The sequence below is a fragment of the Juglans regia genome, chromosome 13 (assembly GCF_001411555.2).
Source record: "Juglans regia cultivar Chandler chromosome 13, Walnut 2.0, whole genome shotgun sequence".
Classification (NCBI taxonomy): Eukaryota; Viridiplantae; Streptophyta; class Magnoliopsida; order Fagales; family Juglandaceae; genus Juglans; species Juglans regia.
This window is the reverse complement of record NC_049913.1, coordinates 12,871,793-12,895,136: the sequence shown is the minus strand read 5'-3', so window position 1 is coordinate 12,895,136 and position 23,344 is coordinate 12,871,793.

Below are 23,344 nucleotides of genomic sequence, written 5' to 3'. Positions count from 1 at the left end.
ACTATATCACACATTTGTTCTAAAAGAATGCACGAACTTTGTATACTTAGAACTGTTCTAACATTATTTTCTAAAAATGATCAATTTTGATACTCGTTTTTTAGAATTATTAGAACATTTCTATGTATTTCCTGCTTCTCTTGAAAATTACTCCTAATATTCTTTTAAAATATAAAATAATTTTAATAAACAAAAAATAAATTCTTAAAGGTAAATAGTTTGCAAAAAATAAATTTTTATGTTTTTAATGCTTTTGTACGTTTTTTAATTTTTTAATATTTTTAAAGATATTTCTTTCAGATTTTCGAACCAAGTACCTTGAAAAAATCAAGTGCGATTGTTGAATAGTAGGGGGTAACAGATCCGGTCTTTGTTTTTTACATTTTTTATTTTTTATAGCCAAACTTTCATTAATCAAAAGAGCAATACATACTCTTTTGATCAAGGAAAACTCTATATACAATCGGTTCGTGTAGGTGTAAGATAGTCGTCTGACGTGAATATTTAATAAAATGGCTCGTTTCATTAAATTTGAGATGCTAAAGCTGAATGAAACACAAGGTGGGAAAGAAGATTAGAATATCGGAATGAGAGAAATTAGAACACCAAAATGCACCGTTTCTCTTTATTGCGGAATGCACCATTTCAAATTAGGGATCCTTTCTTCATCGTATCGAGAAGGTTCTCGCCTTCAAAAGGGGTTCTCTGCATCCAAATTAGCACCCGGTTGATTGAGATGCTTGATTTTCTAGTTGTTAGGTTTATGAACTTCATGGGTGTTATGGGGTTGCTGGAATTATGGGTGTTTTGGTAGATTTTTGGGTTACACAAACCATGTAATTACTCTGTTCTCAAGTTCCAATTGCTATGTGGTATGCACATTTTTCATGCTTGCAATCCCTGTAATGACTCTGTTTTTTGTTTCCTCTTTTATCACTTGCCTTGTAATAATTGAAGATAGATCCTCTTATAATTTGATTTGTCATATATATTGAGGTATAGCCTTATAATCCTTATAAAAAAAATAATAATCCTCAGCAATATTGTGATTATCTCCTAGCTCTAGTAGTGGCTTTGGAAGATTTTTCAATTAAAAGAACAGGCCTACAGAAAATCATGATTAAAAATATAACTACTCTCTATAATTGGGGTTTAGAGCAAATGGTGCCTGATCTTTGACATGAGCAAGAACTAAATATTTCTATATTTTTTGTGCGTGTTAGTCATGACTGTTGGCAGTGGAGGACGAGACGACTAATCATGCTACGATCATTGAGATGGAGCTAGCCTTGCAGCCTACCTTCCAGTGGCCCGAGTGTTACATCTATAAGATCTCCAAATAGCTCTGCATGTTAAATCTGCGCTTTTCATCATGTCAATATATTATGTTCTAAGTGAAACAAATATTGGGTTGGTTTTGTACAAAAACCTTTCAGGAACCATGTGGTTGGTTTAAGTATAAATTATGTTATGTAATCTTTGCTTTATGTTGTGGATATATGAATCAACTATCAATTACGACTGCTTTTACAATAGGCAGAACTACAAAATCTAGTACTTGTAACATGTAACATCCCACTTAATTAACTCTTGATTAACCCTTAAGTACTCTTGATTAGACTTTTATTTTTGGGTTAATCACTTTTATTAAGGTTGATAGTGGGATTAGTATTAATGTTGGTACTTAGTGTTAATGAGTTAAAGATTAGAGAGGTAATCCCATTAGTAGTTTTGGTGAGACTTTTTAGGAACCAAGTGCATTTATGGGCCTAGCCCAAGAAAAACATTGAATCAACCCCTTAGAAAATCAAGACTAGTCTTAGCCCAAGTATAGGAAGGCATTAGACTTTTGGTGTAAATTGGACCCTTGGCTCTATTCAAGCTCATATGGCCCAAAGTCATGTTTGGACTCATTTTTCCATTCAAAGATCAAAGGCCCAATAAACCCATACAATTCGTTTCCTTAAGCCCAAATCACACTCAAAATACCTAAATTAAGTTTTGAAAATTGGCTAAATCCATTAACCATCATACTTGAGGTTAGTGTACTTTAAGCTATGTTTTGAAGCTTAATTCATACTTAATCTCTTCTTAAACTCTTTAATTCAAATTTTCTTGAATTAATACTCCCTTAAACCATGATTAGAATGTTAATACCCTAACTAAACCATTCTACATGTTATTAAGAAAAATGACATAGCAAGCCCAATCCATGCTTCAATCAGTTTTGTACATTGCCCTTTGTAATGCTTGGACTGTTTTGCCCTTGGGCCCAACATTTTTACGGTTTATCCTCCCAAACTCAGTTTGAGCCTTGGACAAAAATGGTTGCATCAACCAACTCAAAGAACCAAACCGGGTGCACCTTGGTCTAGTTTGTGTAGGAACCATTTGGATTGAATTTGAAGCAGCCTCCTGCCATGGTTTGCACCACCACCCCACGCCACCTCCTTCTCCACCCAATCACCAAGAAGTCTCAAGACCATCATGAAGGATTTTGACTTATTTTTGCTACCCAAAAAGATCCAAAACCGAACTGATTTTCTGCCACCACAAAACCACATTCATCCACCTGTTTTCAAGTGTGGTTTGAGAGATCTTCTGCCATCCAAATGATGCCCCACGACCTGGAGTCATCTGCAGGACCCTTACAACTACTTTGGAGAGGAAATGATGGTGGTTTGAGGCACTAATTTATTCTGCACAAGTGACGTAAGCTCATGCAAGCAAATCTGGAAATTTTCCAGATTTGAGCACCTTCCACTTCACCCAATCACCAAGCACCCAAGCCAACGTCCCGCACCCCTTGGCCACCTATAAATACTTCCCTCCCCTTCTCATTTCACCCATACCACAGCTCCAAGCATCATCTTGAGCTTTTAGAGCATTTCCCCCCTCTTAGAGATCAAAAGAGTGCAAACTGAGTGAGTTTTTGTGAGTTCTTGAGTATTCTTGTTTAAGGCAGTCTAGAGTGCTTGGAAGGCCACGAAATTTGTAATTTTTCTTCCTTTTGATCTTATCTAGCATGTCAAATTTTGTTTCCAAGTGTTGGTACGAAATTGGGTTGAGTTTTGAGAAGGTTATGATGCTTAATGAAAAACCGGGTCAATTAAAGGAAGGTTTGAATGATTGAATGTTTTTAATTGGAAATTTAGCTATGGCATGTCCTAATCATGATTTGATATGATCTATCATTATCCTAACATGATTATGAAATGTTAGATTTTTTATTAGAAGCATGTCATGATAGGTTTTAAATCTATCTTGTTTTGATTACCAAGCATGAATCGGTTTTAAGCATATTGGTGATTAAGGATTTCTTAGTTTTGATTAAGTGTTGGGATGAACTTGATTACTCAAGGATTAGACTTCATAATGTCCCTAAAGATGTTGGTGATCATTAGTGATTAAAGAAAATATCATATGCATGCATTCATAGAGATCAATAGGGATCACCATTTTTGCATATTACATTTATAAAAGTCTTTTTTTTTTTTTTTTTGCATGAAATTTACTACATTTGCACATGTCATGAAAAATATTTTCTAAAATATTGCATGAAAATAATTTTATCACGACTCCAAAAATTAGGATGGGGAATTGTCCTAGTGGATTTCCTCTGTCCACTCTCGAGTGATTAATAATGGAGAGGTAACCATTGAGTTGACGAAAAACAGTCAACAGGCTTCGAATGGGTTCTTTTTATAGAATATCAGAGCGAAATCAACATGTTATGACACCTAACGTTGGTTAGTGTACACATTATGATTTTTATGATGTTATGTTATATTTAGTAATGCATTGAGAACAGTTTCAACGTAAGTTATACTACGGTCACCGGTAGGTACTCACAGTGCATATGGGAAACTGTGACATTACCACACGTTATGTTATTAATTAAGATAATTATGTAAGTTTATGATGAAATTTTTATGAAGAAGTTATGTCTTTTCAAAATTGATGACGAAATTACTTACTGAGTAAAAATCCGTGTCTTCATTTTTCTAAAAAGATGTTGAAGAATCTGGATGTGAGACATGTATACTGATTTTCTACATCTCATGCATCGCATATTTATCATTTTTTATGATTAATTTATCTTTGTGTGAGTTAGTTGTTTAACTTACTGAGATTTCGAGTAAATCTCACCCTTTTATGGGACCACTATCATTCCACTATCATTCCACTAGGAATGATAGAAGTTGTGTCAGGAATCGACCACGACGAGATTGATGGAGCACTAGATTCGCATGATTGAGGAGGAGTCGGATTTGGAGAAGAAGTTGGACTTAATTTTGATGTTCATAACCCAAGTCCTTTATGCTTTAGATCGCATTAAGAGAGTGATATGACTTTGTATATAAGTCTATGCTACTTTAGTATTTCAAACATGATGATTATCTAATGAAGTTGAGATGTTTTAGTTATTCTGGCATATTTTTCACCTTAACATTTTATTTCCGCTGCGATATTGCATACTTCTAGTGGCATACTAAGATGCATTGCATATTAACTGTCATGAACGAGGGTATATAACCTAGTGTGCATATCCCAACGCTCTAAGTCTTCGTTCCATCCCAAACGGGAATTGGAGGCGTCACATAACATCACTAACTTACTTGCTCGGAACCATGTGGTTGGTTTATGTAATTGTTATGTTATGTAAGCAAAGCTTGTATGCTGTGGATATATCAATCAATTCTTTGTATTTAGTAAGTTGCTCATGACATGTCATTATTGAATTGGTGGGTGTAAAACCAGAAAATCCCTATTTGGTTTCCTTGGACGTTGTAAATAAGCTTTGGAAAAGCTTAATTATGAGCCTTATTTTCACTCCATTATTTACAAAGTTTCAGAATTTGACAGAAAGTTCATAAAAAAAAAATCTTTCAGGATTGAAATATAAGTTGCCAACAATGCAAACCAATCCAACCAAATACAATACATGAACCAAGTCTAATGTAGTTCACTTCTCCAAAACAAAGAACGGTCTTCGACCTTCTCCCATCTTCATGAACAAAATATACATAAACAACAGTTTTTCAACCATACAACAACAAATACTTGAACTTCCCAGCTTCTAACAGTGATAGATGTCCCCATTTTATCACCAAGCTTGTTGCAAATTTGACACTTTAGCCAGCTGCAAAATCAAACTAAAATATTCACCAGCTCAGGAAATGTTTTTACTAAAACAAAAAACAATGAGTACATTTTATTTTCGAAGTATAAAAAATATTCACTTCTACAATAAGCGCTCCAGTTGTGTTCCAGCAACGCTCTCCGGTTGTGTTCCATACAGTCTAAGTTGCATCTGTGAACATAATAGAATATATGTTTAACATTTAAAAACATTAAAGAGAGTAAGTAATAAAGGTAAGTTGTACTTAAAAACAACTATGTACACTTTTTTGAGTCTCAATCACTGGTTGTTGGGTTCCACTAGTGTCCAAAGTTGGGGTATCTGGCCCTCGTGGCTAACAATCAATAAATTATAAACTTCATCAAATAAATGCAAATACAATAAACCTCAATTGAACATAGTATACCTGGATGAGAAGAGTCTCGGTAGTCCCAATCACTACTTGGTCAAATAAGTTTCTGCATGTGTCCAAAACTTGCATATATCCTCTAGGTGGCTAAGAATCAATAAAAAGAGTTAGATTGTATAACTTCTCCTAATTATTAAACATTATTTTACTTATCTATAACTTTATTTCACCTATCTACGTTTTCTATTCTTCGCAATAGCCTTCTTCTTCGTGGTTTTTACACTCGTGAGTGCTTTCTCCATTATGGATGCCCTCCTCAGAGATGGGGTCTACCTTTGCCTCTCACAACAAGGGGATTGAGTACTTTCTTTGAACTCTCAGCTGTTGTTGTATTGACAGTTGTCACTCCAATGCTAGAACCCGTTCGGTTGGGGAACTTGTTGGTGCGATAAACATCATTCATTGCATGCTACTTCTCAACCATATCTTCAGTATGCTCATCGCATAACGATGCATTTGTTATCACATTGTAACATATATTCAATAGACGTGAATATATATGTGTCTTTGGCCTCTGATCAGCTACGTCATAGCTACTTTGGATAAGAGTATATCTTCTTTTTATATCCTTCCTTCATCGATCTAAAATATACTTATCTGGCAATGAACATACTCGAGTAGCTTTGAAAACGGCTAGAATATGTCTTGCTATGTCTTAACATTTAAAAAGAATTATAAAGTCACACTAAGATTGCTCTACATAGAATACACATTAATTCAACACAGATACTGAATTTGAGACAATATTGCAATACCTAGGTCAATGCATTTGAGACAAGAGGTGTTAGAGGAGATACGTGTTCTTTCTCTTTCCTCATCTAGATGATCCCAATAAGACTAGATATACAAACATTAAAACAATTAAATGTAGGCTTACCTCAAAGAAGAAAGGAAAAAAATGGGAGGTATCAATCAAATCATATTACAAATGGGAGGTATTAGTTACCCATTCGATCTTGTTGATGTCCCATTACCTATTCAAACTCATAACAGAGCTCAATGTAGGGTGAAAAAAATGACTTTTTTGAAGTGAATTAATAATTCGGGTACAAAAACATACCTTTTTTTATGCCCTTTGGATCAAGTTCAAAACCTAAGATTCGGATAGAACTCCACAACTGGAATTAAAATTGAAGAGAGTAAGACTACAAGCTTTAAATACCACAAAAGACAAAGGGAACGGTAAAAGCTGAAACTGCATGAACAAACCTTTTAAAAGCTGAAAGCCTGTCGACCCAACTTTCTTGCAATTTCAATATTTTTCTACTTTTCCCTTGGTGGAAGAATTAGGACCCAAGCAAGAAAAAGATAATGATGAATAAAAAAAATTGATTTACCAGTTCACATGCATCTCAGAATGATCTATGTTTCTGGTTTCTTTTGTTCTGTTCCTGTGCTATATTTATTGTTTGGGAAGAATTAAAACAAAAGCCATTCTCAATAGTAGAAACCGGCTCCAAGTATGACTTTGTTGTTGAACTACAATTTTAAAGCTTTTCAAAATCCTGGTCTGGCTGTGGAAGGATGGAAAAGGAAACAATGAAACAAAAATAATCTTTCTTCCTTTAGTAATGGTAATTTCTTCATTAATATGCCAGAATGTTATACTATGCATATGACCTCAAATAACTGATAAATTAAAAATGGGTAGCCAACTTCTAGAACGAAACTTTTTTAGGTAGAAGAAAGTCAATTTCTTTTTCATTTTAGAGTTTTCCTTACCTAAAAAAAAAAAAAAACCCACTACTATGGAAATCTCATTTGAAGGAAAAAAAAAATGAAGGTTGAAGATCATTGCATTTATAGTTTTCCAAAAACCAAAGAACCCCATTACCATGGAAATCTCATCTGAAGGGAAAAAATGAGAGCATGAATGCCAGTGAAACTAGCAAAGCGAGATAAAATATAGTTAGATATCAAGTGGCAGTTCACACATATTAGCATCCGAAATCTAAAATGAGAAACTTGTTTCTTCCTCAAACAACAAATCTTCAACTGTTACAAAAATGCTGAAAAATGCTCTAAACAAAGGCTTTGGACGAAGGATGTCAGTGTTCTTTCTCGATGAACTGTGCGCGTTTAGTTTCTTTTCTTCGATTTTGGTTTTTTTTTAATTTATTTTAAATTTTGACAAGGCAACACGCGACTGCATCCTGATTGCTTCACACGACTGTCCATAAAAGAACCTTTGACCAAACCAAATAGCATAATCAACAAAAGTAGGAACATTCTCCCACCACATATGAATATCAACAACATTCCAAGCATAACGAGCTAGTCTATGTGCTACCTCATTTCCCATACGATTAACATGTTTTATATGTCTCTCTTGAAAATGTTGCATCAAGCTAAGTCCTTAATCAAATTTCAGTTTGCTAAGTAAGAGTCTTGATCAGCTTGCAATTCTTGAATCATGAGCAGGCAATCACTCTCTATAATAAGTTTTTGAAAACCAAGAGGAATACATAGTTGCAAGCCTCTTAATAAAGCAAGCAGTTCAATGGTGGCAGCATCCTCAACCTCATCTTCCAACTTGCTCGTAGCCATCACCACTCTACCTCTGTCATCTCGAAGTACCATACCCACTCCAACTTTCCTCACATCAGAAAATACTGCCCCTTCAAAATTTAACTTGAAAAAACCACTTGGAGGTGGCTGCCAACGACATATTCTTCCAGCCACATGAGATGAAGAATTCCTTACATCATTAAAAGCTTTGTGCAAAGATAGTGCATGTTTGATAGCCTGAATTAGTCCAATCAAAGTCTTTTCCATTTGCATTTTGTTTCGCCTGAACCACAAACTCCAACTTATTAGAAAGAACAATGTGAAATCGGAGTTAGTACCTCGGGCCATAACAAATCTAATGACATCAATAAAATCCATATCTGAGTTTAACTATTGCATTATTGGCACAATCTTCTTCCAAACCTCACTCACAGAAGGACAAAATAGTAAAGCATGTTGAACATCTTCCAGAGTAGACTTGCAAAAACAGCAACTAGTTTCCACTTCCACCTTATTCTTTCTTAGATTTCTAAGTGTTGGCAAAATATTTTTACAAACTCTCCATGCAAAAGTTTTGATCCTCCTTAGAACCTGCATCTGCCAAATCATTTTTCACATTCTCTTCTCCTCTATAAATGTTGAACTTTCCCAACTATTGCTACCATTTTGGTCATGTATCAGTCAATATGCACTTTTAACACTGAAGTTTCCATTTTTTTTCCTTAATCCATATACACTTATCCACATATTGAGTAGTTGACAATCTTATTTTGAGGATGTTAGCAGCAACTATTGGATTGAAGAGATCTCTAACTTGATCCTCCTTCCTTGCTCTTGTATCTTAATTAATAAGAATGTCCAATGTTTCTTCTATAGAAAAATCATCCATTCTTTCCAATTCCTTCTCTAGATTGTTATATCATGGAATCCACGCATCCCTCCATATATTTATATTCTCCACTGTTCCTACTCTCCATCTACAACCTGCCAACAACCATTTTTTAGCCTCTCATATCCCTCTCCATGCATAAGAAGGATTTGGCCCTAGCTTAGATTGAAAAAATTTCCCTTTTGAAAAGTACCTTGCTTTAAAAGTTCTTTGTAATAAGGACCCATCATTTTGTAAAATCCTTCATCCTTGCTTAGCCAATAAAGTCATATTAAAGAAATGCAAGTCCTTAAATCTCATACCTCATCTATACTTAGAATGACACAATCGACTCCAGCTCATCCAATACAACTTTTTCTCATTACTTTTCTGCCCCCACCAGAATCTAGCCATCATTCTCTCCAAATCCTTATAGAGGCCCACTAGAATTTTAAAGCAACTCATAGCATAAGTTGGTATGGATAAAGCTACAGCTTTTATAATCACTTATCTCCCACTTTGTGAAAGAAGCTTCTCTTTCCAACTCAGTAACTTGGACCATACTCTATTTTTAATTCTAGCAAATGTCATTGATTTTGATCTACTTATAGCATTGGCAATGGCCTAGTCATTGCTAAGTCCAAAATTTGGCTAGAATCTTAACTTTTGACTATAGTATCAACTTTTGACTAGGTGTGTCCAATTAGACTAGCCATCTTAAAATCAAAATAATAATATTATATTATATATTTTAATAATATTTGACAAATTTTTTTTTATATTATACAAATACACTTCATATATCTTAATAACATTTGACGAAAAAAAATGTATACAACAATTCTTGAAACCAACAAACCTGGCTATCGATTGGCAAGTCCATTATGCATTCGCTACTAAGCTTCGTAGCAGAAAACACAAATTAAGAGGTTCAATTCAATCAATAAACTGCTTAGATTTCCTTAACCATTTGAATATAATGTTAATCTACCTCACAAACTGTAAAGATGATGGATGTCATAATGTTCCTATACAAAAAGTAAGAAACAATTATGAGTTGCAGAAGGCAGCACATATTTCCTCATGGCAACTTATGATACAAGACCAAATCCTAGAATAGTAAATTTCCAAGAAGCAATATTATGTTTTTTTTTTTTTTTTTAAATTAGACTAAGAAAGAAAGGTACATATCCTGAAGGGGAAGATCCTATAAAAAATCAAGTGAACCAGAAAGTTGATTGTTTTGTAAGTGCCTGCATTAAGTGTATACAATTATTGGAATTATGATGTATTGTAGATGTACAAGAAATAATGTACGTATTTTTAAGTAATCACTCACAATTTGGTAAGAGATGACAAATTTTCCAACTAGGGAGGCAAACAACCACTTAAGTTGTTGCTTGACAAATCTCTGCACCACAACATTTGGTCACAACCATTAAAATAGAAAGTAAGATGAAGATACAACTATTTGAAATAAAAGAAAATATGCTTACAAGTTCATCAAACTAGTAACTGTTGATCTAGATAGAAAGTTATTTTTTAATGACCTGATGAAAAAAAAGAAATGGACTTTAGGTGAAGAAACAACTCTCAAGAAACAAATAAGAGGTACACTATAATACAATAAGACACTTGATCCACCACTAAACTACATCAAACAACCACTTGCAGCCTCTGATCCACCATCTCCCAGCGTTTGATTCATTGTCTCCAGTTCTAGGTCTATCACATTCTTAGTTCACGGTCATCTCCAGTTTGAGTTTGAGGTATTGTTTAATGGTTGGCAGCATATTATACACCAAACAGACACCAATCATTCACAATTAGAACAAATCCAACAAAGTCAATTCCCTTATCTCAAGGTGAACCACATTATTAAATTTTCATGATTGATTTTTTTACTAATTCCCAACAAAATAGTATTCCCTTTCTCTATACTAGTGAAAGGTAGATGCAGGCCATCGTGCACATGTTAAAGGGACGAGCAAAAAAAAAAAAAATTCTTCCTATCCTAGTTTTGAGGCACTTCCTGCTAGATCTCGTGAATGAGAAAGGAAAAATTAAAGTGAAAAATAAAAAAAAAGTAAGAGCTGACATGTTGTTGAAGAGTCAATTAGAATAACCTGATGAGCATTGTAAAACTATATTGTGATAAATGAGCATAACCAAATCTTATGTCAACCATATGAAGAAACAAACATTGCTCATATTAGATTTACTTCATCTCAGAAAATGACCAACAAGTCTCAAAAAAAAAATCCCTCACTTAAATCCCTCACTCATACAGAACCCCCTCCCCTAAAAAAAAAAATCGTTTCTTCTCTTATCCTCTCCCTGGGTAGCCAACCTCCTTATTCAGCATCCCCCACTTAACATTCCTCCGTTGATAAGCATCAAATAAACTCAAAAAAATACATCAATGTGATACAAATTTAACATTCACAGAAATTAAATTGAAAAGCCAGAAGAAACTCGAGCTCCTAGATTCCAAATCACATCCAACAACCACACTTAAAAACTACCGTTTCTTCACAATCCCAAAAGAAAATAGAAACCATTCCGAAGAGCCAGAAGAAACCGATAGTACCAGAATAAAAAAATCTTCCTACAAACAAAACAAAGAAATCGATGGTACTAGAAACCCAATTTTCCAAGAAATTAAAATCTTCCTGCAAATACTTGTTGTTATTTGCACCATCCAACTACTGTTTTAAAACTGCCCTTCCAAACAAATTGCCTCCCCAAGCTCTGGTGGGTAAAATGCAATCAATAAAAGAAAACCCAACTCAATAAAAGAATAAATTTCACATCAAAGCAAAGTGTAAATCGAAACTCATGTAAATCGAAAAAGAGTGTTCATCAAAACCCATGTAAAGCAAAAAACACGACAAAATCCAAATCGCAAATCAATTTGTAAAAAATACCCAAATCGCGATTTTCTTGTGACAGATTTGTGGAGGAAATGGGCAACCTTCTGTACGAAGATTCACTGGCAAGGAAAGGGGTTCAACAAATGAATGATCCTTGCAAAGCAAAACACATGGTGATTCAATCACTCTGTGAAGAGGAAATGGGAGAAAATAGAAAGAGAAGAGGGAGAGGAAAGCCTACACAGAGAAGAGGGAGAGAGGAGCGAGGAAGAGAGATTACCATTTGGGCTGGAAGATGAGGGAGTGGACGATCGACGAAGAGAAGAGGGCATGGACGATCGAAGAAGACGTAGGTCTCTATCTCTTGTGTTTCGCACGTTTCAGAATGAAGAAAGGAAAAACAAGAAAAAAGGGATGAAAAAAGAGAGAGAACGAAGGAAAGAGAGGGGAGGTAGATGAAATAATAAAATATACATTTCAAGGGTGAACAGTAACTCGTCAAGTTTGGAGAGAAGCCAAGTTTATCGTAGCTCAAGTGTTGAGCTTTTAGCTAGTCCAATGTAGAGACTTTTTCACATATATAGCTAAAATTAAGACTTGCATTGACATTTGGCTAGGCTATTGTCAATGCTCTTACAAGGTTAGGCAACCCTAGATCTTTTTCATATTGTTGACATGATCTAACACCCCATAAACTCAACAATTCTCTTTGACTGTCCTCATTCACATTTTTTGAAAAGACCATAGTTGTTTTTTCCTTATTGATTTTCTAACTAGAAGCTAATTCATATTTATCCAATATAGCTTGAATATTTCTAGTAGTTGTAACATCAGCTTTACAGAAAATTATGTTATCATCCGCAAAAAGAAGATGATTAACCATAGGAGCCCCTCTACATACTCGCAACCCTTTAACATTATGGACCCTTTCAGCAGATCTCAAAAGTCCAATTAAACCCTCTGTACATAGAAGGAAAAGGTAAGGGAATAATGGATTCCTTTGCCTTATGCCTCTACTAGGAACAATTGGTCCATGAGGTACACCATTGACCAAGATTGAAAAAGAGACAATCCTAACACATGTCATAATTAAACTGACAAAATAGGGAGCAAAGCCAAGTTACAGCATAATCCTCTCCAAAAACCTCATTCCACTCTATCGTATGCCTTACTCATATCCAATTTTAAAGACATATACCATGTTTTCCCATCCTTCTTATGCCTCAAATAATTCATAAGTTCATAAGCCACTAACACATTGTCAGTTATCAATCTTCCAAACACAAATGCACACTGAGATTCAGAAATAATTAAAGGTAGTACCATTTTAAGTCTATTTGCAATCACTTTGGCCACCAACTTATAAATCACATTACAAAGATTAATAGGACGATAATCAACAACCACTTCACAACATTTCTTTTTAGGAATGAAACTAATCATTGTATGATTGAGATCCTTAGGCAACTCACCTGAATTTAAAGTCTGGAGAACAATTGAGGTCACTGAGTTGCCAATCACATGCCAAAACTTCTAGTAGAAAATTGGTGACATACCATCTGGTCCAGGTGCCTTTGTTGGATGCATTTGTTGTAAAGCAGCAGCAACTTCATCAGAAGTGCAAGGCTTTGTCAGATCCACATTCATCTCCTCAGTAACCTTATGCTCTACATTGTCTAGGGGTGGGCTCCGACTCCATCGGAGTTGGAATGCATTCCTTCGACCTCCGACTCCAACTGGGGTCGGAGGTCAAAACTCCATCCGACTCTAACTTCGATTGGATTTGGAGTTCAACTCCGATCGGTGTAATACCCAGTTCCTTCTTCTTACGTACGCTTCTCTCTTTCTAACGTATGTTTCGTCTTAATGACGTAAGCAAACCCTAAAGGCAGAGATTATGTGATCATCTGCCTTTCTCACTACTGACTGCGAGTCACATTATGCGTGTCTCGAAAGATATCGTGTGACTTCTAGGGCACGTCCAGTGTTTTAAATATGCTGGAAATATTTATAAGGAGTATTTCCATCATTGTTGAATTAAGATTTGATCTTAAATACGACAATCATAATATTATTGAAGAGCTCCAAAAATATTATAATTGCCGGAAATCATTTTAATATTATTATTAAAATGATTTCAATTATTTAAGATATTATGGGATTTAAATTATGTTGAGAACTTTTATTAATTAAATGGTTTAACCCTTTTAAATATGTTAAGTGAGACTTCATCATTTTATTAATGATGAAGAATATTATTTTATAAACTAAAGTTAGTTTAAAATAATATCTACCCTAATTCCTCTAAGTGCTTTTAATTAAGTTAATGTTTTACGCATCTTCAAATCAGTGTTTTAATTATTCGTCGTTAGATCGTCGTGTAGACCCCCAGACGAAAGGACTGGGTTAAATACCCAGACCCCTCTCTTTTCCCTCTCATTTCCCCGTAACCCTCTCTCTCCTCCCTCTCTCCTTCGGCGTACGCAGTACGTAGATCACCTCACGCCGAACGGCTTAAGGCCTCAGCCCGGCGCCGCCGTGCGTCGCCAGGCCACACCGCCGACACCATCAGCTGCTCCTCACGCCGGCGAGTCCATCCATGCCGACCCTCCCCCTCACGCTCTCCCTTTCTCCATTTCGGGTGCACAGCCCGAACGGGCTTGTGCGCGTAGCGCCGCCGTGCGCCGCCCAATGGCTCCACCGCTCCCACGGCGAGCTCCTCTCCCACCGGCCATCATCCTCCACCGAAGCCAGCCCCTATGAAGCAGTCCTCCCCCTCCTTCCACGGCAAGTACCCGAAATGGGTCTCTAGCCCATTTCCCACTGTGCGCCGCCGTACGCGGCCACCCACGACCACCCATGGCCACCATGGACCTCCTCTCCCTTTCCCCGAGCTCCTCCATGTGACCCATGGCCAGAAGCTCTCCCTCCACCTCACGGCTCCTCACTCACGCACGCACGGGTTGCACGCCGTGCACCACCGTGCACCGCCACCCATGGCTGATGACCGCCATGTCCAGCCTCCTCAGGCCGCCACCAAGCCAACCCGACCTCCATTGGCCCCGATCTGCCACCCACGAGAGCACACTCTCTCTCACTCTCCCACGGCTTCTCCTCCATGGAATGGCCAGATCTGCCACCGTGAGCCACCGTGGCGCCACCTCGACGCCACCACGAGATTCACCACACCTCCTTTAGCCAAGCCCTAGGTCTAAACCATCACTTTATGTGATGGGTAATCACTGCACGTGATGGACAGTCACTGCGTGTGATTGACCGCCACTGTACATGGCTAGATCCGCCATGTTATGCTCTTTACCATCATCACAAGGCTATCATGAGCCTTTCCAAGACCACACCTAGCTATCCAAACGCCTAAACAGTCACCGTACGTGAGTTAGCCGCCACGTACGACTCTTCCGACATCATCGGCTATGACGATCGCAAGCAACGCACGGGTTATCCCGTCGATGGTATAACCCTCTATCCCTTATTAATTATGTTGGATATTGACTAGTTGACTAGGTTGTGGACTGTGCTGTTAGTATTTGTGGTGTTGTGGCATTGTAATGAAGTGTTGGGCATTCTGTGTAGTGAAGTGTTGGGCTTATCTGTATTGGATGGAGGTGCAGTGTGCCGTGTAGTGTACTGTGATGTGTTGGGCGTAATTGGGAAGTGTGCTGTGTAGTGTGATTGGGAAATATGTGCTGTAATGGTGGCATGGTGTATGTGGAATGGATACAGTGCACACTGAGTGTACTTCTGTGTGCATGTGGCGTGTTGTATATGTAGGGAGTACAAATGGAATGTACTCCATGTGATGGTGAGATGCACCATATGGCGGGTACGCCATAATGGTGACATGCCGTAGTATGTATGAAGGGAGTACACGATGGGTGTACTCTGTGTGGGGTATAGCATATGTGAGGAGTATACGTGGAGTGTACTCTATGTGGTGGAGTAATGCACCATGTGGCGGATATGCCATAATGGTGATGTAGCACATAGGATGGGAATAGTACACGCTGTGTGTACTTTATGTGTGGCGTAATGTGAGACAAGGAGAGTATATGTAAAATGTACCCTCCTGGCATATGGTGGAACGAGATGAGTACAAGTGGAGTGTACTCAGTGGCGTAATGCGTGTAAGAGGAGTACATATAGAATGTACTCTATGTGGTGGACGATGCACCATATGGCGTGTATGCCATATTGGTGATGTGGTATGTATGTGGAGAATACATATAGAATGTACTCTATGTGGTGGAGTGATACACCATATGGCAAGGATGCCATAATGGTGATGTGTCGTAGTGTGTATGATGGGAGTATACGAGGAGTGTACTCCATGTGATCGAGGGATGCACCATATGGCAGGTATGCCATAGTGGTGATATGGTGTGTATGGATGGAGTACATGTGAAATGTACTCCATATGATGGGTGATTCACCATATGGCAGGACGCCATAATGGTGATGTGTCATAATGTGTATGAAGGGAGTATACGAGGAGTGTACTCCATGTGATGTAATGATGTACCATATGGCGGGTATGCCATAGTGGTGATATGGTGTGTATGGATGGAGTGCATGTGGAATGTACTCCATATGATTGGGGATGCACCATATGGCGTGTAGGCCATAGTGGTGATGGAGCTTATGTAAAGGGAGTACGAGTGGAACGTATTCCCTGTGATGGAGTGATGTACCATATGGTAGGTATGCCATAATGGTGATGTGTTGTGTATGAAAGGAGTATACGTGGAGTGTACTCCACGTGGCAGCGACACTCCGTGTGGCGTGTCGTAGAAATAAGGATGGTTATGTGATTGATGGGCGTGGAACGTGATGGATAGTGTCGGGAGCTGTGAAACAGTGTCCCGAAGTAGCTATGGCGTAGCCTGTAGTCTGAGGTGACAAGTGTCACTGTGATGGACTTATGGCCAGGCGTATGCGCAAAGTAGTAGAACAAGTATAAGAGTGCGCAGCGGAAGCATGACTGGGAAATGTCACGAAGTGACATGACTATGACAGTCGTGCTTGTGATGGGTGAAGTAGTGGAATAAGTGTAAGAGTACGCAGCGGAAGCATGACTGGGCAACGTCACGAAGTGACGTGGTTATTGGAAGTCATACTTATGATGGGTGAAGTGTTAAAGTGTAGAAATGGCGTAATGGGAACGTGACGAGATGTCACGATGTGACGGGAGTACGTGAGGAACCGTACTCGTAATGAGTCAGGAGTGATGAAGTAGAATGCTAGGTAACACGACAAGGTCACAGTGTAGCACTGGAGCAATCTTGGGCTATATAACGTGACATGAAACGTAGTTATAGATGGAGTCTTGTCGTGTTAAGTGTTGGGATGAACTGTCAAAAGGGACGGGTAGCGTGAAGTGTCATGCTAGCCGGGTCAAGAGAAGATTGGTATCGGAATATGGCCCTTGTCCCTACGAACAGGTGATCAACGTATTATATACGTTGATCTTAGGTGATAAAGGGGTAAGGTACCTGTGTAACATGGTGAGAGACACGTGCCGGACGGATTCACCATATGTAATGGGTAATCTGTCATGAGCATAGTTGCACGGTACTAAGCCTCAGAGTTGGCTTAGAGCCATGTGTCTTGCTGGATGGGAATGAGGATTTAGTGTGGGCCAAGATGCATGAAGATAGTGACGGATGCATCGTTAGGATTGAGATGTGTGATTCTATCGGTCGGAATCATGCGTCGAATGTGGTTGTAAGAAGAGTAAGACGAATGTCCTAGTGTCTTAATCCTAAGGTGAATAAGGGGTTCACTTTAGTGGATGAGCACTCGAGACAAGACTTTGAGTTGGAAGTTGTGGTGACCATAAGTGGTCCCCGAAGGGTCTAACATAGTGAAGGGCACGTAAGTGCATGGGATAGAAGGAGAGTGTTCTAAGTATAGCGTAGTTCTATTTATAGTTTAAGTTACTTATGCATTAGATAGAGAATGATGCTAAGGTTATGTGTATGCATGTAGGTTGCCATCTGACAAGCACGTGAATGGACTGAATGACATGCAAGTAGCATGGAGTCCAGGTAAGTGTTACGTTCATACTCTTCTAGAGTTATCAAAGATACAAGAAACGCTTTTCCTTTAAAATGCTCACGAAAAGACTAAAGACGTTTTAAGAAAGAAAATGCTAAATGTTCAAAAGGATAAGTATGTACGGCCCCTCATTGGCAGCCCCTTTTTACGCACCCTCATGTATTAATTGTACGCATGTGAATGGATGACTATATGCTGTATGTATTGTATGTATTTTCTAAGAAAAACCCATAAACTGATGAAGATGCATGAAAGGCATGAAAGCAGATGCTTTTGTGAATCCTACGAACCGACGCTCTCATGTGCACCACGAGGTGATACTCGCGGATGCCATGATTGACGACGTTCAAGGTGACACTTATAGGATGCCACGGAAGCTGACGCTTAAGCCCATGTATGTTCTTTGTTAAAGAGAAGATAGAACTGAAATGAAATTGAAAAAGAAAACGGAAAGACCATTTTCGGGCTTACGCCCCAAACGATATTTTCTCACGAAAAGAAATGTTTTCTCATGAAAAGAAATGACTGTTAAATGAAAGAACGAACCGAATGAAAGCTTCAGCTCCTTCGAGCTGACATGAACGAACGAATGAAAAGAAAGAAAGAAAGAAACGAAAGCATGAATGTATGAAGACACGTAACGGCCACATGACATGAACGAAAGGGTACCGATGAATGGGCAGATTGCAATGCCGGGTAAGTAGCGCTGGAAGTGCACCCAGTGCTGCCCCCTATGAAAAGGGGTTCCCAACCCGTGGCCACGGGCGGAATCCGGGTCCAAAGGAAGACCGCTAACCCCAAACACACGGGGCGTAATTGTGTGTACTGGCCTATGAAAGTGATAAGAAAGAATGGATGTACGCACGCACGCACGAACGCACGAACGCACATGTATGCACAAGAGCACAAGAGCACGGGCTCTTTAAGAAATGAAGGCACTGACGGGGGAAACGTTTTACGGCGAGAAAGCCCTTTTTAAAGTAAAACCCCGTACACCGACTCTTGAAGAAATGAAGGCAGTGACGGGGGACACGTTTTAAATAGAGGAACGCCTTTTAAAAGAAAAGCCCCGTCCAGTGACGTTTTCAAACGAACGCACACAAGACACGTAGGCACGCACGTAATAGTATGTACGATTGATGAATGCATGAATGAAAACCTATGTTGTTATATTTTAACCGTATGAAGTAATGCTTACGAGTCTTCGACTCATTTTAGTTTTTATGCATGTCCCTCCCCCTCACAGGAACTGCACGATCAGGACGGACACGGCCCATGGGGAAGAGCACGGAAGTCTAGGCACGAGTTTTAAACGTACGAGGCCTTTTTATTATGAGATTTATGTTTTCCGCTGTAACCCTCTTTTATGATCAAAGCACATTTTATTTATAAACGTAGAGTCTCGCACCCTGGGGATGCAAGTGGAAAAGTTTTGAACATGACGGTAATTCCCGTCGTCCTTTTTATAAAAAATATTTTAGAAAAAGTCCCACCACAAGGACGGGCGTTACAATCGGAGTTCGGAGCTTGGAGCTCCGATCGGAGTAGTAAATGGGCTTTTTCAGGCCCAGTTGCCCTACTGAGAAAATGAGTTCCAATCAGTCGAATATCAACCTCTGCTTAATAAATGTAAAAAAATAATTAGAAAAATCTAAAATACTGTAAAAAAAAATAAGTTAAAAAGCTAAAATTTAAATACAATAACTAAATGAAACTACAAATGACAAACCATAAATTTAAATTTAAATTTACAGTACCAAAATATTGAATAATGTCATAGATTTCATTCAAATATGAAATAACCACAATGTCCTGCATCAGTCTTGGACAGTCCATACATTTGAGTCAATGACTCAATAATGATTCCCATATTTCCTGTATGAAGTTTTAACTTTTATTGATCAGATGCACTATCTTTTCTTTAGTCATTTAACTATAGACTTCTAAACCATCAGCCAAGTGATATTATGAGCTCACCTCCACCTCTAACTCTGACGAGTTTTGCATGATGGTAATCATTCCACAGTGTGTTGGTCTTAGACTCTAAGTCATCCACAATTAGTTTGGTGTTCATAACTAGGTCTACAAAATCATATAAATTATAAATTAAATAATAAAATTATTAAAATTATGTAATAATCATTTAAAATCATAAATTTACCTAATTCAAGTCTATAACTCTCGACATCAGCAATATATACTCCAATGGGCGTTGAGCTTAACAAGTTATGTGTGCAAACGAGGGCCTCGACGGTGGTAAGAGACAATGAACTTCGATAGCATCCAAAACATGACCTCCGTTGCTAAACGTTGACTCAGAGGCAACCATAGTGATAGGAATGACTAGTACATTCTTGGCTATTCGGGAAAGGACTGGAAACTTGCCATAATTCACCTTCCACCAAGTTAATATCTGGAATATATCACTAGATGCCTCAACATCTTTCATAAAGTAACGTTCAACCTCAGACTTACACTATATAATATTTCTCGATGCACGGTTTTGATCATACCTTCCTAGCCGCAATAAACTTAAACTTTGTGCATGTGTGTCATCCTAGGAAGATGTCAAACCGGTCGGATGAGAGCAGTTACCACCTTCGGTTGAAGACTAATCATTGTTCTTGTAATGGCTATATAAATCATCAATATCACATTTAAGCGATCAAATAAACTTTTTAGCGTCCTCATCACTGAGGACGTCCCTAATTCAATCATCGACAATCGCCAACTTATATCGGGGGTCAAGGATCGCGGCCACAAATAATAATCTATTTATCTTCTCCATATCTCTCAATATTTATTATATTTGAATTTCATCCTCATAGTCATTGCACTTAGCAAACCCACACTGTCAGCACACCTATCTTGCAAGTGGTCATAAAGCCCCAAGAGCTTCTCAAAATACATGTTCATAATAGGATCTTTCGTCCTAGATATCTGCATAGTTATGTCATAAAATAACTTTAAAAATTGAACAAAATACCTGATATTAGCCCAATCAACTGTGTTTGGTGCACCGAGCCTCATTCTCCCCCCAACTGACTCCAAGAAAGCATACCTCATGCCCCTATCCTCTACCTCCATAAGTTCGAACGCTGTTTGGTACTTCTGCGCTACATCTAACATCATGTATATAGGTTTGTTCATCAGGGCCAGGTTTTTTCCGGAAAACATTTGGGCCCGTGCCCGCATAGAAAAACCCAAGTACACCTGGTCCGGGTTCTGAGTTTTAAATACGGAAGTCGGGTTTTGTTTTGTTTTTTTTTCCCTGTTTGAATGTTTTGATTTTTTTTTTTGTTCATTTCTAGCAACTAAATGGACAGAAACTCAAAAAGAAAATGCATATTATGTCAAATGAATCATCCATTTTATAATTTTTTTTTACTCTCTTCTCCATGTGGCTTGTTATTGGTGATCAAGGAACATGTAGGCTTTGATTTAAAAAATTAAATAAATAGAGTTTGAATGTTGCATCAACATTTTTTCATGAAAAATGATTCATAACATGTAGACTTTGATTTTTTTTTTTTTAAAAAGGTGCAACCAGGAACCTAACTTCCGGGTTTTTGAAAATCGGTTTCAATCTAGGTTCTAGCCTAGGTTTAACCCAAGCTAACCCAGTCCGAGTTTTAGACAGAGTTCTAGGTTCTTAAAAATCAGTTTCAATTGGAGTTCCAGCCCGGGTTGACTCGATCCGAGTTTCGGCTTGATTTTGAAACCCGAGTTCCAGTCTGGCTTCCCGGGCTGGAACCTAGATGAATAGTACATGTGTGTAGAGTTCCATCGAGTCGGAATGTCCAGTTGCAACTTACTGGAAGATGGGATCTCAAGTTATTCGATTATTGCCTTAAAATGGCAGAGCCGTTAGGGGGAAGCCCTTACATATCTCACTAGGTTCTGGACTTTAATAATAGATTCATCCAACTCCTTGAATCCCTCAGAAACTATGAGATTGATGATATAGGCACAACATCGAACATGAATAAACTGGTTCTCACGAATGATATTCTCATTTACCATCTTATTCAGCCTGAACCAATCAATGGCAATGTCATTTGCACTGGCACTGTCAACTGTGATACAAAGTACTTTTGTGATCCCCAATCCTTTATACAGTCATCCATTTCCTTGCCAATGGATAGACCCTTATGATCAAAAATTTCTTTCAATCCGATAATCCACTTTTGCAGCCTCCACTCACTATCAATAAAGTGGGTTGTGATACACATGTAGCCCACATTTTGTATGAAGGTTCATGTATCGGTCATAAATTACACTCTCTGGCCAGTGGTGACAAAGATTTCCTTCATCGTTGCCTTTTCCTTGCCATGCCTCTTCAAATAGTCACACATCACAATATACCATGAAGGCATTGGAAATCGTGGCTCTAAAGTGTGCACAAATTTGCAGAAGCCTGCATTGTCAACCGTCATAAAAAGCATCTCATCGGTGATGATCATCTCCTCAAGAGTACCCCTCAACATATTCTCACTATATTGAGGGATTCATAACTTCTTAATCTGCGTGCCATTAGTGTCCATAGAAGTCTTTTAATTCAGTTTCATCTAATTATTTGCTACCAGCCCTTTCTGTATCTTATACCACTAGCAACCTGTAAGATGCTCTATTAATACTGACATGCGTTACTTCTTTAAATGACAACCGCAGAGTTGCCCATAGTAGTGACATCGAGGTTGCGGGTTCTCACGATCACTAGGAACTTTGGTGAAATGTTTCCATATCCATTCTTTTTTTACTAGGTCGTACTAGTGGATCAGCCTCAACATTCATCAATTCCTCCTCATTAAGCATATCATCAATGTCTTCTAGATATATTGAGACTTGACTACTTGCACAGAAGGTAGCTACTCTAGATGGGGGTCTACAGCCTGAAGTACTAGTTGGTGATGCCAATGGCTTTGTGTCATTCTCTTGTGAAGAATCGCGGTGAGAATGAGATGGTGTAGCATCCAAAATTTGAGTAAATAATCTGAAACAATTAACAAACAACCATCATTTTAAATGTTATGATGATTATCTATAAATTGGAAACACTTGAAGGAAAAAAACATGTGTGTACTCGTGTTTGTGGTTTTTTTAGTTGTGTTTGTGGTTTTAAAAATAAATAAAACACAAAAAAAATGAACATCCACGAAGGCTTGAGCTCACATATCTTGTGATGTTCGCTCAAGCGAACAATCTGTGTGATGTGTGCTCGAGCCACACTCGAGTGACGGCTCGATTGAACAATCTATGTGGTGTTGCTCGAGCCACACTCCAGCGAAAACTCGAGCGAACAATCTATGTGATGTTCGCTTGAGCCATATTCAAGCGCCACTTGCGTGAACGTCACCTGGAACACAAAACTCGATTTTTACAAAACCTAAATCTATCAATTCTTATATTTAACAGCCTAAAAACCGAAATCATTGAAATGAACAAGAATAAAAAAGTTGAAATGAACA